This window comes from Talpa occidentalis, unplaced genomic scaffold (genome assembly GCF_014898055.3).
Source record: "Talpa occidentalis isolate TD23 unplaced genomic scaffold, MPIMG_talOcc4v2.1, whole genome shotgun sequence".
Classification (NCBI taxonomy): domain Eukaryota; kingdom Metazoa; phylum Chordata; class Mammalia; order Eulipotyphla; family Talpidae; genus Talpa; species Talpa occidentalis.
Window position 1 is genome coordinate 129392283 of NW_026555331.1, and position 15554 is coordinate 129407836.

At 37.8% G+C, this 15554-nt stretch overlaps 1 long non-coding RNA gene across 2 annotated transcripts in view; it reads right to left on the reverse strand.

Moving 5' to 3' along the window:
• The window catches only part of LOC119251701 (uncharacterized), a 310608-nt gene that overhangs the window by 60674 nt on the left and 234380 nt on the right, over positions 1-15554 (reverse strand). For both annotated transcript variants that reach the window (XR_005126584.2, XR_008550830.1), the window contains exon 5: positions 822-904. This is a non-coding gene — a long non-coding RNA (uncharacterized LOC119251701). The remainder of the gene's footprint in view (positions 1-821; positions 905-15554) is intronic.

Here is a 15554-nt window from a genome sequence, read left to right on the forward strand (position 1 = left end):
AGCTGAAAAGAAACTTCTCTAAAGAGGTAATGCAAATGGCCAACAGACATATGAAAAAATGTTCAACATCACTTGTAATCAGGGAAATGCAAATCAAAACTACCATGAGATACCATCTTACACCAGTGAGAATGGCACATATTAAAAAAACTAGCAACAACAAATGTTGGCGAGGTTGTGGAGAAAAAGGAACTCTTCTGCACTGTTGGTGGGAGTGCAAACTGGTCCAACCACTATGGAGAGCTGTGTGGAGATTTCTGGACCTACTAAACATAGAGCTTCCATAGGATCCAGCAATTCCACTCCTAGGTATTTACCCAAAGGACACAGAAACATCAATTCCAAAGAGCACCTGCACCCCTATGTTTATAGCAGCACTGTTTACAATAGCTAAGCTTTGGAAACAACCCAAATGCCCAAAAATAGATGCCTGGATCAAGAAGATGTGGTACATATATACCATGGAATATTACTCAGCATTCAAAAAAGATAAACACATGCAATTTGCAGCAACATGGATGGCGCTGGAAGGGATCATGCTCAGCGAAATAAGCCAAAAAGAAAAAGAAAAATACCGGATGGTCTCACTCATAGCAGAAATCTAGAAAACTTAAATAAGGACCAGGAAAATGAATATAAGAAAGTGAAAATCAAAATCAACAAAAATCTATGAACCAGAGACACTTTTTGGGGGGTGGGGGGTGGGAATGGAAGGTTTGGGGTCAGAATGGGGCGTTTGCAATTGTATGGGGGAATATAAAAATAAAATTTATTATTTAAAAAAAAAAAAAAAATTAGCATCAAAATTCCGTATTACTGACCATTATGCACATCGTGGCAATTCCAAGAAGGGATCTTCAAGATGCTCAGAGATTACAGAGTGTCCATACTGCACCAGTCTGTGCTGAAACACAAGAAGGAAACTGAGTCTGGTTATGCTGTATCAAAAACTGGTTGAGATGTCTTCCATAGTACATATTCTTTCTCTAAAGCTTATGCCAAAGAAGTCCGTGTTACCATATCTTCCTTAACAGTATTTCAGGTTACAGGGCAAAATGACCCCTCAGAGAAAGAAATAGGGGTTAAAATGTAAAACTTATGATCCACAGTTTATTTCAAAAATCATTGCCCAATAGGGGCATCCCTGGTGGCACAAGGAGTTAAGACACAACCTATGAAGCTGTCCACAATAGCTGCAGCATGAGTTCGATCCCTGGCCAGGGAGGTACCCGCATGGTGCAGCTACCCACATGCCTCGCCTGCTGCTCCCCTCAGCAGAGTATTTCACTCAATCTGCCTATTTTGTTCCCCACTCTGTCACTGTTACTGGTGAATCCTCTCCCCCGCCCCTGCACCTCTGGCCTGTACCCCAGTTCTTGTATGCATAAATAAATAAATCTTAAAAAGAAATCATTGCCCAATGTGTTCTTAAGATTAGGGTGGCTTGACTTCAAGAGGTTGTTAACAAATGTCCCAACGTGGTCTCAGAGACACTGGACAGGAAAGGCAGTGTTATTTCCTCAGTAACCAGTAACTGATTCAATTTACTTGAAAGCCTGGGAAATCCCCTTGCTTATCCTGATCAGGGTGAAGAACTATAGAAACTATTCTCAACAAATTCTCCAACTAGTCAATCATATCAGACAGTTGTAAAGCCTAAGGCAGACCTTGGTAACCACAAGGATACTGTAATGAGTATCTGAATGAGTATCTTTATTTAGTGCCTGCTATAATCAGCCCCGTAGTATTCTGGAGGCAAATTTGACTCTGTCCAAATTTACTGAATGTTAATATCAAAATTACCACTGAAAAAATTTTGAAAATTATCATATAACTGGCATTTTGAGTTGTCATCACTTCAGAATTTACTATTAAAATTTAAATTTCTCTAGCTACATGAAACCTATTGTACAAAGAATCCATGCACAGGGCTGCATATTGAAGATGCACTAATTTAAGGCCTGAGTTCAAGCCCCAACCAGGGAGCTAACTCACATACTGCATGCAGACCTATCCTGGCTTGCCTGCTACTCCCCTAAGCCATGCATTTCAGTATATCCACCTGTTTTGCTCCCCACTCTGTCTTTGATGAATCCTCTCACTAATCCCCCCACCTCTCATGTACACCCCAGTTTTATGCAAAAAATGCAGAAAAAACCTTTTATTACCATGTTTTTAAAAAATGAGTTTTTGGAATGGGGGAAATAAAAAATGTAAACTTGAAAATTTTAGTATCTTTTTATAAAAGATATATATCTAAAATGCCATTATAAAGTTACTGATATTACTAGTATTCACAACACCTAAGATAATATGAATGTAATTTACAGTTACCCTACTACTGAGGACAAGCAAGAAATTTAAGGTCTTTAACAGTTCTTGAATTTCCGCCAGGTTTTCAGATATGAGGGTAATCACTTTTTCATTATTTGAATAAAATTTCTTATGGCTCTGATCTCAGTAAGAATAGGTCTTGGGCCTCCCTGGTGGTGCAGCGGGTTGAGCATCACGCTATGAAGCTGTCTGCAGCCTCTGCAGCACAGGTTCGATTCCCGGCCTTCCAGAGAGAAATCCACATGGTACAGCAGACCTCTCCTGCCTCTCCCACGGGTCCCCTCAGCAGTGTCTTCCGGTCAGTTTGCCAGTTCTGCTCCCCGCTCTGTCTCTGGTGAATTTTCTCACCCTCCCGTGCCTCTGACTGTACCCCAGTTTTCTTGTATAAATAAATAAATCTTAAAAAAAAAAAAAAAAAAAAAACTCTCTGGTGACGCAGGCAGTTGAGAGCAGCACTGTGAAGCTGTCCACAGTCTCTGCAGTGCCGGTTCAATTCCTGCCGGCCTCGGAGCAACCTACATGGCGAGCAGACCTCTCATGTCTCGCCCGATGCTCCCCTCAGCAGTGTACTTCAGTCAATCTGCCTGTTCTGTTCCCCGCTCTGTCTTTGATGAATCCTCTCACCAATCCCCTCTCACCCTCCTGCGCATCTGGCCTGTACCCCGGCCCTTGCATAAATAAAATAAATCTTAAAAAAAAAAAAGAATAGGTCTAGCATCTGGGAAACAGAAGTCCTTGATTTCTGGTGTCTGGGTGATAAACCTACCAATGAAATCAGAATCTCTGGTGGTGGCAATGGGGAAAACTGGATGCTGAAATGCTTCTAAAAGTTTCCCAGGTGATTCTTCTATGCATCCAAGTTTATGAATCACTTGGTAGATGCAAAGTACTATGCTAACACAGTGATACAAGTAATCAAGTAAGCAACATATAAGCTATTACTTGCCCTTAAGGAATTTGCCTTGGGTGAATAATACAACTTGCAGGTAGTGGATATGTTTGTTGTGCCTACATACTCATATCACCCTTCCCTGAAACTTCGCCACCCCAGGAGTGGTCCAAAACAGCTGCTTGTGCTGAAATTGCCTGGAAATGATACAGCAAGGAAATTTAGCAGAGAGAAAAGGGAAGAATGAGAAAGTAGAAGAAAGTGGAAAGAGTCAGCAGGATATTGCGTGATCCTGAGTCAGAGAGGGAGAGCTGGCTAGGCCTCCCATAGTTCTCAGTTCATATTCTGCAAGGCAACGTCTTGGACTCATAGGCTTACAAGACATTCCTATTTTGAGCTAGCCAAGTGGTCTCTGCTCCTTGCAATAAAAAACTCTAGGTGAGGGAAAGAACAAGCATAAAGTTACGGAGGCAGGAATGTACCACAATAGACTGGAGCCTATGTGACAGATGGAGGACACTGAATTTGGTTTAATGGGGAAGAACCATATTAAAGGCCAGCAATACTAACTCAACGGTTCTTAATTTTTTTTTTTTATAGAGGCATGTTTTATTTATTTATTTGTTTGTTTGTTTTGTTTATACATGCACTGGGTACAGTCAGAAGCGCAGGAGGGTGAGAGAATTCACCAGAGCCAGAGCGGGGAGCAGAGCAGGCAGAGGGACCGAAGTACACTGCTGAGGGGAGCAGCGGGCGGCAGGAGAGGTCTGCGCGCCATGTGGGACCCTCCTCCGGTGGCCGGGGAGCAGCCGGGGATCGAACCGGTGCTGCAGAGGCCGCGGGCAGCTTCGCAACCCAGCGCTCAACCGCTGCGCCACCGGGGAGGCCCTCTTAATTTTTTTTTTAATTGAGACAACATTAGCTTAAATCATTGTTCGTGTTTCAGAACTCCAGGGTCTCCCCTTCAGGTGTTGTGACCACATCCACCATGAAAACACCCCTAGTCACCATCACAGTCCATTGTGCTCCTTCCCCATTTTATTATTAGTTTCTCCTGCATGTATAAATCCTGGTGCTCAGCATCTTTTTTTTATTTAAGATTTATTTATTTATATATACAAGCACTGGATACACTCAGAAGTGCAGGAGGGTGAGAGGATTCACCAGAGCCAGAGCAAGGAACAGAACAGGCAGACTGACGAAATACACTGCTGAGGGGAGCAGCGGGTGGCAGGAGAGGTCTGCGTGCCATGTGGGACCCTCGCTGGTGGCCGGGGATCGAACCGGCACTGCAGAGGCTGCGGGCAGCTTCGCAGCCCAGCGCTCAACTGCTGCGCCACCAGGGAGGCCCCTCAGCATCTTTAAATAAATGCTTTCCAAACTCTTAAAGATAATCCATTCTACCTAGCTACTTGAGGGGGAAATGCACTAATAATAACATGCAAACAAAAGAAAAGCATTCATAGAAACAAAATGACAATTTTTTGCCAGTTTCTGTCAAAATAATTTATTTTGTACACATTAATGGAACTTTATTGCCTCTTTTATTTTCTGCATATTTTGACAGAAGTTGGTTATTTTGAGAATATCTTTTACTTCTCTTGTCAAGCTAATTTTTCATAAAATATTTTTAACTTAGTTACATTTTTACATGTAATACAAGTAACATACCCACAGTCTCTGACCATAACTGGTGACAATAGTGTATTTTAGTATAACTCTAATTTAAAAAGATTTTTGGATAACTTTAGTTAAATGCTCTGAATTCTGCAGTGATGTTTACCATCAACTGGAAATACTGAGAAGAGAGTTCAGAGTATCAGGAAACCCCTTTGATTCAAGCACTTTGCATCAGTGGTGCCGACCTGGAGTCACAGTGCAAAGCTGGCAATCAGTCAATCGGTATGAGCATCCGCCAATGGTCCGGAGATGACTCACTACAACCTGGGGTGACCTTACAATGACCTTCTTGTTGGAGTATCTACGTTTAGTACCTTTTGTATATACTAAACTTGGACGTTACGTTACGGATGGCCCAAGCTTGTTGGACATTTGGAGGTAAGTTGACATTTTACAAATGAGTAAATAAGGAGGATGATTGTTGGTATTAAGAGGAATGTTGAATTTACTTTAAAAATATTTTGTTTTCTTCTAGCAAATATCTCCTTCACTAACTGAAATTGTTTTTAAAAATCTCACATTCTTTTTCCTTAGAATGCAGTGAGGAGCACCCTGTATAAAACCAACCTGCTCCATACGTCAACTAGTGTTTGTATATATTGCAGCGTATCCAAGCAAGGCCTTTTTAACTTTCCATCCTACGGACGAAGCTGTACTTTCCTGAATGGCAGCCAGGAAAAAACTTGGAGATTTGGCAGGAAGACTGTGGGAAGCCTGGTGCAACACCAGGCTGAGATCTGGAGCAGAGGCTTTCTACAAAGGCAGAAGAGCGAAACACCTCCCTTTGTTTAGCTCTACATACAAGTACAAATGGAGCCCCCAGATTGCAATCAGGTCCTATTGTATAAACTTGGGGTTTCCATGCCATACAGCATTTTTGGCACCAAGTACCTTATTATTTTTCAGCTGGAAAACCAATTAGCATTCTTTTTATATCTGGGTGTTAATTCTTGGGCCTTAGAGCAATTTTTTGGCCACCAGCCCACATGGCTGTAGTCTCTTGGGCAATGCCTGACAAATTAAGATAAAACCGTTACTTCATGTTTTCCTACAAAGAGAAAACAAAAACTGTTTCCTGCTCCTATTAATTGGATGAAGTCAATTTCCACATTTAACAAATAAAAAGGTAGGTATAATCAGGGTGTCCACGCAGGGCTCTTATCTCTCCCCAAGCTGGTTCCTCTGCAAAAATGTGAGGGAGCAGAACTGTCAGGTTCTGACCAAGCCTTCCTATTCTTGGAAAAAATTCCTCATGGTCCTCAGAGGCCTCTGTCCAGTGCATAGGTTTCAACCATCACAAAGTCACCTTTGGTCTCTTGACAATTTTGCTTCACAAGTGTGAGCAATGTGATTTACCTAGGGGAAAGAACTGTTAGGAGATTCTAGTCCTAACAAGTGGATTAGTCATAACAGTCAAGAGGGCACTGCCCAGTTTGAAAGAAATAAACAGAGCCAAATATTTCCCTATCTTGAAAGCAGAGCAAAGTAAAGTTCACACTCTAGGAATGTAGTTTATGATTAGAGAAAGTCATATCTGGGCTTTTGTCTCAGACTATCTGAGTGTGTAGAGCAGAGGAGGAAAAGAGGTTGAAATTGTTGTGGGAGGTGCCCATCCTGCAAAGTATTCCCTATGATAAACAACCTTGCCATGGCAACACAACTTAATGCCACAAGTCAGAGGAATGTGGATCTCCAGCAAGCAGACCACAACTTGGGAAAATCTCCAGGATGATGCAAAATATTTAGAAGGGAAGTGGTAAAACAAACAGAAAGGAAACACAGCAACTCTGCTACAGTTTGAAGACAAAAATATGTTGGACACAAAAAATAGTTTGGGTGCAGTTACAACAGCGTTTTTGTGTTGTAGGTACTGAATGTACATCTTTGTACTAGCAATGGCCTAAGGGATCTGCTGCTCCCCTTTAAGACTGTCCTCGTAAATAGTGGGTGGTGGCATAAAAAAATCCAATTAAAGGGCTTCTTTAAAGAATTTGTACAGAACATTTTCTTTGCAACATAACCTATTCTGGAGCTATATTATTTATCAAAGGGGCTGTGTTCTGAGTCATACAGAAATTTCTTATCCATTTTTTTTATTACTGTGATGTATCAAGAGCAGAAAATGAAATGATAACCTGCAATAACCTAAGGGAATGACTACAAATGTCCAATCTTGCATAGGAAAAGAAGCTCTAGGCATCAGAGATCACCCATTTCTCTACGCACAGGTGACAAGACATCCCAATTTGCTAGGACAGTCTCAGTTTACTCCAATTATTCAAGTTTAATTACTAATGCTTCCCCTTTCACTCACAAAAGTGGTACAAATATTGTAATAAAAAATTTAGTGATCTTATTCCTGCAAAGAGCCAAGGGGCTTCTATTTCCACACCCCCCGGGAACATTAGTCTGATGCTCTAACAAACTCAGAACCTGAAAGCAACATGAAAAAGGAAGGGGTTGGGAAATTGCTGCCACTTTACTAAGAAATTGCAGCCAGTTTGGCTTAACCTAAAAGAAGCATGGAAGACCCGTGAACAAAACCAACTCCACTTATACCTAGGGAGAGGAAAGAAACTGTCCATCTGTGGAGACTCATGAAGTAGCATTCAGAAGGACCTGGGAGCTTCCCACTAGATTATAATCCAAAATCTGAACAAGTGTTCCTTTGTCAAACCTTGGAAGGCAAGGAGTCATTTCAAAAGCATACATGTATGCTGCCTCTTTCAGTGTCTTGCAGCCTAAAATGTATTGCTTAGATGCTCCAAATCAGAAGGTGTTCAGCCATTTCACACACCCACCAGCAGCACTGCTAGGTTGCAGCTATTTGGATCAGAGTGGAAATGCTTTGATCTCATTTATATCTAAGTTTAACTGTGGCCTGGACCCAAAAGGTGGACTAATTTTGGCAACTTCCCCTGTACACTTTTATCTAAAGATAAAAGGAACACTTGGAAGTATAAACAGAAGGTGTATTTCCATAACCCAACAGCCACCACATCAAACAAACAAGACTACAGAAATGTATGTTGAGGATTAGTCCTGATTTCTTCATCTCTTCTCTGCTCCTTCATTCAATGGCAGTCTACAGGATCATTTCCTTCCCTTATTAACATATAGATAATATAACATTAAAGAACTTAGAAAAGAAATAATATTTCCAGCATAGTGATTTTCATTTTCATGAAATTTTAAAAATTGAAAATCATGTTTTAAAGTTATTACACAGGTCTCAGGTCCAGGAGTCCAAGGTTCTTCTGCATGCACTCCAAATATCTGGAGTGGGAACACTAGAGCATTCATTCTTCTAAACATGTCCCTCAAGCATCTGGTCTTACAGCTTGCTAAGCCCAGTTAGGAGAATAAAACACATAGCCCTTGTAGAAAGCCAAGGTTAGCACTCCAAGAGAAGAGTCATGGCATGCCAATAGCCTCTGCACTATGTGAATTCTTTAGTAGAGAAACAAATAAGAGCAACCCCAGAGCATAGTGAGGTTGATCTCATAGTCAGAACTATAGTCCATTTCAGAAAAGGCCAAGAGGTATTCTCTTTTAGGGACATACATGTGAGTATACAGAGGAAGTTTACTTGGATGCAAATCAGAAAGACTCTAAGAAAGGTAGTGGGCATATTATTAACAATGGATTGTACTCTATGAAAATAGACATTACCAAATCAGAGAAATTTCTAGCCTTTCCTTGCTAATATTTAAGAAGATCAGTGAGTTTCTTAAAGGGCTTTTGGGACACACAGAAGCTGACTAAGAATTCACAGTCGCTGAAAACATCAGCATGGCTGACAAACCCCCCTCCAACCCCTATGTAATGATTGGATCAATGAAGATAAACCAACCAGATCAGTGCTCAGCAGAGTTGATAAAAGGTAATATGGCAGAATTTATGGGAAGTTTATGGGTTAAAAGTGCTCATATAGTGAGTTGATATGACACTGGGAAACACTTTCTATGAATTATCAGATGGTATTGCAGTAATAATTTGTCTGCTGAAAAATATTTATTAATTTGTATTCCTCTGAATGAAATTCAAATAGCTTTTTTGCTTTGTTACATTGTTGTCTTATAAGTTTGGGGAGTAGTACCATCTTAGATGGGTTTTCAGTGGAAACGTTTTCCGAGGTTTCTGGATAAGAGGATGTGACTCAAACATGAGAAATATGAAATTCCCATTAAAGTTTCCTGGCCCTGTCGGAAATCAGGATTCCACATAAAGCTTGGGAGTTGCATTAGATCATATCCAAAATCTCTTCCAACAATGCCACTTTTGCATAAAGAGGATCTGACATTCTTAAAGAATTTCCTTTCATGTATGTTTGAACACCCCCCAGAAAAGAAAAATTGGCAGCAAAGCCTGAGGTCAAGAGAAAATATAGTATAGAGAGGCCCAAACCACAGTAGTGAAAGACATGTGATTCTCACACCCTCTTTGAAGCAGTTTTCTCTCATGTAAGGAAGATCTTGAGTCACCACGCCTGGCCTTCCCTGAATACTTCCCTCTTTCATTTAAAAAAGAAATGGTTTTGCTTTTTTTTTTATTAAACAAAAAGCACATGAATATGTTCTCACAGTAAAAGAGTCAATCCACACAAAAGTATATGGAGTAAAAAATATATAGTTACAAGTATTTATACATATAAAGGTCACAAGAATTTATTTATGAGTCTATTACTCTATGGTAACTATTTTTAACTTGGATCTTATATACAGACTTAGTTCTTTCTTTCAAAAAATAGAATATCTTTAATTTATTTGCTTTTCCCTTTGTTGATTTTAGTGTTTGCTTCCATTGCTATCAAAAAAAGCAAAAACTATCTAAAAAAAAAAGAGTAGAGAAGTATTCTCTGAGTAGAGTAGAGAGGTATCCTTATAAGTGGATTTTACTGACTCTGAGTATTTCTGTGTGATAGATTCCTAGAAGTACATGACAAGCAAAAAGTTTAGTCTTATTTTAAATTTTGGTAAATATTGCCTGTTATAAATATGTATTGTTCAGATATATATATATATTTCTTCTGAAAATGATTCTGTGTACTTTCGTCCACTTTCTGTTTGGTTCTTCATGTTTTGCTTATTCATTTCTAGGCACTCTTTATATACTGTGAATCTTTAAAATATGTTGTAAATATTTCCCCTAGTCTGTAGCTTATCATTAACATCTTTTTTATTACTTTCTCACAAAAGTTTTTTTGTATTTTCTTTTATGAGGTCAAAGTTATAACTCTTACATGATTTACGAGTTTTATGTATTGCTTAGGAAAGCTTTCCTCAACACTAGTTGTAAAAATATACATACTTTCGGGCCTCCCCTGGTGGCGCAGCAGTTGAGTGCTGGGCTACAAAGCTGCCCACAGCCTCTGTAGCACCGGTTCAATTCCCAGCTGCCAGCGAAGGTCCCACTTAGCATGCAGATTTCTCCTACTACGCCTGCTGCTCCCCTCAGCAGTGTATTTCATCAAGTCTGCCTTTTCTGTTCCCTGTTTCGGCTCTGGTGAATTCTCTCACCCTCCCGCACTTCTGACTGTACCCAGTGCTTGTATAAATAAATAAATAAATAAATAAATAAATAAATAAATAAATAAATAAATCTTTTAAAAAATCCATACCTTCTTCAAATAAATTTATAATTTTTGAACATTTATTCTTTCAACTCTCTGAAATGCATTTTTGCTTATGATAACTATGAGTTTAATTTTTCTCCCCAAAGATAGCCAATTTTCATAATACAATTTATTGAGAATATTTGAGTACTTTTACTGATTTGGGGTGTGTATAAATAGATTTTGTTGCTACTGTGAATCAGATTCCTTTATCATTATGTGTTATAATTGATTATTGCTAATGTTAATAAAGTTATTGATTTTTTATATTGAGTTTCATTTGATCACCTTAATATATTCTTAAAATGTCCTCTTATTTTCTAATAGTTTTTCTTTTCATCTTCTGATTTTCCTAGGAGAAAACCTTATATTGTTCTCAAATGAGTTACTAGAATGTTAGTTAAACCTCAAACTTAAGTTGTCTGTAAATCCACCAGTCAAGAGTCATCTGCTCAGTGTTAAAACCAAATGTCTGTGTCCTTCTGAAATTCATATGTTGAAGTCCTAAATGCAATATGATGGTATCTGGAGGTGGACCTATGGAAGGCAATTAGGTTTAGATGAGGTGATAAGGATGGAGCTCTCATAATAAGATTATGGTCTTATAAAAGGAGGAAGAGTAAGAGATGTCTCTCCATGTACTTCCACTAAGGAAAGGACATGTGAAGATAGAGAAAAAAGGTGGCCATTGTAAGCCAGAGAGAGAACTCTCATAAGAACCCAAGAATGCTGGCATCCTGATCACAGATTTTCAGCCTCCAAAACTGAGAGGGAGAAAAAAAAAATTTCTATATTTTCAAACTAAGCTAAGACATTATCTTGGGCATAATGGGACACCATAGCAATCTCAGTGAGAAAACATGTAACTCTTGTGAAATTTATAAAGGCTTAATACTTTGATGTTATGGTTTTCTAGTTTAGGTTTGCTGTTTGTTTCTGATATAGCTCAAGTATTGTATTCTTTTCTTTGTAGGTTTAGCCTGCTCCCCTAAATACATACACACACACACAAACACACACATACATACATACACACTATCCCAAATTTAATAACTGTACTCAATTTCTAATGTTTGTCAGTAAGCCACCAGTGAAACTTAAAAATACATAAATTATGAAGGAAAGGCATCCCTAAAACTGAATAAAGAGACAAGAGGAAATAATTCTCAGTTTCACTGACACACAATCCACTTCTATACTTAGTCTGGGCATTCCATGGAATATTCAATGGGGTAGGGTTTACTTCTGTGACATATGGAAACATTACAGCTCACTTCCTTTGAGTAGTCCAGCCCTTCAAACTTGCAAGGCCATATTTCCTGTGGGAAGGAATTCCCGGGGCTGGAATCCTTGCTAACTTCCTGTTCCAAAATGGATTGCTTCATACAGGGACATGCTTTCTCTGGGCTTGTAGATTTAAAAGGATGTAGAAAATTAAGATAAACAACTTTTGAGTGATATTTCTCTCCATTTTCTTTCTTAGAAGCTAGGGACTGATTTCCTTTCATTTAATTTGTGTATAGCGGATCCATTTTAGTTTATAGATAAAAATAAGTGAGACCTACGGATGTTAAGGTGGCACATTCTCTTTATCTGTCTATTTGTGATGGATTTGTTTGCTCCCTCAGCCAATCCTAACTGACAGATTGTACCTTCAAGGCAATGCCTGAGGCTGCCTCTGGTCATGATCAATGAGTAATGTCTGCCATGAGCATGGGAAGGAAAATGGTGGGATGCATGCCAAGCATTTCTCATCTTTGAATATAATTGGTTTTCTGTTGCTGAGTTTAATTATATAACTTTGGAAGCTTTATGCAATTGTAGGTCTCATAAATATAAAAGAAAAATATTGCTTTTTTTTTTAACTTGGATCAACAAAAAGGCCTAAACATTTAAGTGTTCTTATATTTGGAAAGACTTAATGTTAAACATTGAGAGTTTATGTTCAAAGTGAAACTTAAGCCAAAATATTACATTTTATAAATATACTCCTTACATTAGTAGAGATTTTCCTCATTATCATTAATTATAGTATGGTAGTATTGTTAATTATTATAATTCTCTTAAAATTCAACTTGATATAATATTGGGTGAAATATCAGATTATTAATAAAGTATGAGCCAAGTATTTTCAGATCAAAATAAAGTACTTCACAATGGACTATGGTGGAAGAATCGGGGTACTTTGATAGAGGGAGAGATACAGTGAATACACCAAAGAGGGGAGAATCCTGTACTCTCAAAATGCTAGCAAGGATGTAAAATAATGTACTTCAATAACAATAAAAACAGATATTGTTTTTAAATACTGTACTTTCTTTTCACAAGGAAACATACCAGGAGGCTAAGGGTTGAGCAGATAATGTGAATGTTGACTATTTTTTTTTTTACCAAAGATGAATTTTATGTTTAATTATTATGTAATTGAGTTAGTGTCATAACCTAAAAGTTAGACTTTGCAAAGTATTTGAGAACCATTCAAGAAAATAGTAATATACAACCCTATGCACTGGAGGTTTTCAAGTCCGCCCTTGAGGGAAGAATTATCTGGAAAGCCTGATAGTGACTATAGTTCATTTAAAAAGTAAAAGCATTCAGCTATAGTTTGATATATTATATCATAAGAACATAAATCACTATTTTTCCAGATCTACATATTTCTAGTATTTTTACCTTTTTTTACCAGCAATAAATCATTCCTTCTAGCCACCCACTAATGGACTCAACTTGCCAATTACATTAGAAATATTGTATAAGCAGAGACAGAAAGTGGGATTCACTTGGAAAATTAACTAGCAATCATCATACCAATCCATTTCCACAAATCATTATGACACATCTTAAGATATCCCCCAGAGAATCACACTGAAATTTGGGCTAGTAAACAAACATTTATAACAATACCATGCTTTTGTTAACTTTTCTAGTTTTTTAAACTATGTAGACAGCTATCTAAAAATATGTTTTCATGAAATATAATGGTAGTTCCTTCTAGTGACTATATTCCTATCATTGCTTCCTACTAAATACTTAACAAGACGACCTTTGTAAACAAACTTGCATGAAAAATTATTTTTAAGGCCCTCCTTGGTGGCACAAGGAGTTAAATCTCAGCACTATCAAGCTATTGCCAGCCACTGCAACATGAGTTTGGTCCCAGGCCAGGGAGCTAAACCACATGGCACAGCAAAGCTCTCCAGTTTTGCCCACTGCTCCCCTCAGCAGTGTATTTCAGTAGAGCTGCCTGTTCTATTCCCCACTCTGTCTCTGGTGAATCCTCTTACCTCCCCCACCCCATGCCTCTGGCCTACACCCCCGTTCTTGGATGCATAAATAAATAAAAATAAATCTTTAAAAATTAGTTTTTAGATTATATGACTTGCTTACCATCTTAAGATTCAGATGTTTAAGTACCTATCTTGTTTACCTTAACATGAAATTTTGGCTTAGATTAACAATCAAATTTTTAAAAATTATGAGAAATAATTTTTTCCACAATCAACTCAAGCAGCATTTTGTCAGATTTCATTAGGATTGTGATATTCTTAGTATTGTCTACTTTTTTCTATGTCCCACAAGGCTACTAGTATTCAGAAATGTTAAAAAATGTGTTGAAGTTCATTTAGTAACACAATATCATGAATGCACACTTTTACTATCTCTTCATTAGACATGATGTCCTTGGAGTGACGAGAGAACCAATGGCTCTTTTAACTTAATTTGCACTTGATCACTAACACACTTAACAAGACCACATATAGGACATAAAGATTTTAGGCTGAAAGAAATCCCTTAATTTCTTTGCATGACAATTTTATTTTAAAATTCCTTGTTGTCTAAAATAATCTACTAAAAACATATGGCTTGCTTAGGAAACCAGTGAGAACTCTACATTTACACGTAAGACTCTGAAAATCAGGTAGAAATATATCTTAGCAGCTCTCCATCACAGCAGTGCAGCATGCTGGTTAAGGTTATGGTGTTTCCCTCCAGTCCTGACCCTTGAATTCCTACTTGACAACTTTCTGGCTGTGTGACCCAGCACAAGTTACTTAAACATTTCTGCCATGACTTTCCTTCTGTATAAAATGAGAGCAATAACAGTGCCTATTGGTACCAATAACAGTGTTATTGGTGTGGCAATTAAAAATGAATAAATATGTGTAAAGCACTTAAAATAGTTTCAAGCACTTCAGTGTCATTTAAGAATTGGGACCAAAACATGATGCCAGAGTTTGGGGGAATAAATAGTGGGATTTAGGAACATGAATTAAAAATAAAACAATGGGATCTAATTTCTAAAATAGGAAAGGACACAACCAGGGGTATAGTATGATGTTTCTGTCTTTTGATTCTTCTAGTCTTTCTGTAATAATGTGTCAGACTTTGACACAGATTTCAATACCTCTTCATTTTTCAAAGCCTTGAATTCATCAGAGGGACATAGGCTGGATAACAAATGGAGTATTAAAGATTTTTTTAGCCACTGTAACAGTTTGACAAAGAAAGAATGAAATGTATAATTTTTATCAGATTTGTGGTTTATTTTTATGTACAATGTATCATGTGATTATCTTTAAGTAAATCACTGACTCTTATAAAAAGCAAAACTTGTGAAGAACTGGGATGATCATGGATGTCTTCTACATTAAATGCCATAATTTATTAAACATGAACTATTACATTATCAATGATGCAAAAGTATGAATCTATGAAGCATAATAATTCAAAGGCTAAATAACACTATTGCATAGCCTACTGTACAAGACACTATTATAGAATTTTAAAGTTGAGAGAGACCTTAGAATGCATATAATCTAACCTCTTAAATATTACATTTCAATAATATGGAATTCCCAGTAGTAAGCATACATTAACCAGGGAAAAAGTTAAGAAATTATAGAATCCTAACAAGAAACCAGGCACTTAGAAATCTAGGTCTAGTATTCTTTGTTTTTAATCCATTCCAAACCACATCCCTATTGCAGTTCAACATTTTCCCCTCTGAATTAACACTGTTTAGTGATAAAAGTGAAT